At 45.0% G+C, this 2,536-nt stretch overlaps 1 pseudogene; it reads left to right on the top strand.

Annotated features, from left to right (window-relative positions):
* Nucleotides 1-1,489: 1,489 nt before the first annotated feature.
* LOC124796550 lies at nucleotides 1,490-1,606 on the top strand (annotated as a pseudogene).
* The last annotated feature ends 930 nt before the right edge of the window (nucleotides 1,607-2,536 follow it).

Genomic DNA, 2,536 nt, shown 5'->3' with positions numbered 1-2,536 from the left:
TGGTTCTGCCTTTTGCCAGTGACAGCCGTGTGTTGGTTAGAAGAAGAACAGTTGACGACCAGCACCCAACTGTCTGTGTGCTAGAGACACTACACCATCACCTGGAGTTATGTTCTGAGGTGCGATTTCGTATGACAGCTGGAGTACTCTTATGGTTATCCCACGAACCCCGACCGCGAAACTGTACGCCAGTACGGTGATTCGACCTGTTATGCTGTCACTGATCAACAGCAATCCAGTTCTAACAGGATAACGCTCGCCCACATACCGCTTCTAACAACCATACTACAACAAAGGTAATAAATTAATTATGATTGTAGTGTTGCTCACGCTGCTAAATATTGCATTTTCGGGCAACATCAAAGTTATACTATGTGGCAGGTGTCATTAGAGCACAGTTAATAAAGTCATTTAATGAAATAATGGATAAACTAGGCACTCATATTTTCGTGTTTCCCACGATGGTCTCGTTGTGAATTCATGTCTCAATCGTCGAAAATCTAGGTAGTGATGATTCCAGGCTGGGATGCAAAGAGGCCTAGCTGCTATTCTGCGACATTCAAAAGTTTTATAGATGTGTTTCATAAACCATTCTTGAAGATTAAACTTTTTCAAGTTAGCACAATGGTGATGTAAAAAAGTAATCAGCACTCCGAATTTAAGTTACACTTCTTTTTTTATTACTTTTGTTGCAATGTCACTTCACAATATAAAACATACTTGAAAATATCTTCCTCACTGTTAAAGTTCACATTTCATAAACTGACTACAATTTGCGTCTTTTCAACATGACGACCCAGACTTGACTCCCTTATAACCCTTACGCGCTCAAAAATCAGAGTTAGAAGTACGTCAATGATCATAGTGACAAAAGAAAGAATTCACCTAAAACTAATATCATTGCAATATAAACATATCGATCTATCAAAGTACCTCTACATGAATAAAATCAAATCTTAATGTAGTGACAGAAATATGTTAACTACTCTACAGAAACACAGGTAGAATATCGCTGGTATCGAAAGGTTGAGGAGAGGTTCTGTAATGGTTACGTAATTCAAGTACCATAACACGCTGTTATAAACCAACATGTCACCTTGGCTTGCTTGTTCTCGAGATCTGTCTCCACATGTGGGACATCGTTGGACGGCAACTCTAGACTCAGCCACAAAAAGCATTTGTCGTCCCTGTATTGACCAACAAACCGCAAGAGGCGTGGATCTACATCGCACAAACTGACATCCGGCACCTGTACAACACAACACCTACGCGTTTGCGTGCTTGGATTTTTGATTCTGTCAGTTACACCGGTTATTAATGTGCCAGCATTTCACATTGAAGTGGCTTATCTCGCGCTTACGTTTACCAGTGATCTTGCAATGTTAATCACTTAAATATGTTACCTAGGCAAAGGTATTCCAGAACTTTCATAACTCTACATTAATTTGTTTTCGATGTTACGATTTTTTTCGGCAGTCTATTTATGATTGCCAACGGCCTTGTCGCAGTGGTAACACTGGTTCCCGTCAGATCACCGAAGTTAAGCGCTATCGGGCTGGGCTACAATTGGATGGGTGACCATCCGGTCTGTCAAGCGCTGTTGGCAAGCGGGGTGCACTCAGCCCTTGTGAGGCAAACTGAGGAGCTACTTGATTGAAAAGTAGCACCTCCGGTCTCGGAAACTGACATAAGGCTGAGAGTGAGGTATGTTGACCACATGCCCCTCTGTATCCGCATCAAGTGACGCCTATGATCTGAGGATGACACGGCGGCCGGTCGGTCCCGTTGGGCCTTCATGGCCTGTTCGGGAGTAGTTTAGTTTAATATTTATGATTTCCTGCAACGTGACAAGAAGAGATTTGTCCGTTGTGAGATTTGCAGTAGAGTCAGCGTCGAATCCTGTGGCATCCCAGTAACGATTTTTTTCTTCTGTCAACACATGATTCGTTATCCATGGTGTACTAACCGACAGAGACCGATAGCCAGCGGAGGAACAAAAAGTGATCTCCGGCAGGATGGGAAGGCGGGCGGAAACTGGCGACGCGTCAGCTGCACAGCGGTGAAAAATTTGTGGAACAGCGCCAAAGTTATCTGCCGGCGCGTAGATGTCGGCCAAATGAATTCTGCCTGCGCGCGATGGCTGCGGCGCGGCTGTGGCCGCGGCCACCGATATTAATTGAAAAACAGAAAACGCTGGACGTTGGACTGCACGCGACAGCGACGCTACGCAAAAGGAAGGAAGCATAAAAAGGGGACAGACAGGGAGAGGCAGAGGGAGAGGGGGAGAGACAGAGAGACAGAGAGAGAGAGAGAGAGACAGAGGGAGAGAGAAGAGGAGAGCAAGAGGGAATGAGGCAGTGAGGCCCCTGGGGACACGGAAGGCTGGCTTAGCTTCGGGTGTAACGGGACGAAAGGAACGAGCAAAAGAAAAACAAAAAACTGAAACAGACCACCGGCGCACCGGAAAAATGTGCACCTATAAGAGAATTTTTCTGCTGGTCTCCTTCTTTTTTCTGTTCCTGCGGGGCATGTCATA

The sequence above is a fragment of the Schistocerca piceifrons genome, chromosome 4 (genome assembly GCF_021461385.2).
Source record: "Schistocerca piceifrons isolate TAMUIC-IGC-003096 chromosome 4, iqSchPice1.1, whole genome shotgun sequence".
In the NCBI taxonomy this organism is placed as follows: domain Eukaryota; kingdom Metazoa; phylum Arthropoda; class Insecta; order Orthoptera; family Acrididae; genus Schistocerca; species Schistocerca piceifrons.
The sequence above is the reverse complement of the archived record's forward strand: the minus strand, read 5'-3'. Positions and strand labels throughout refer to the sequence as shown.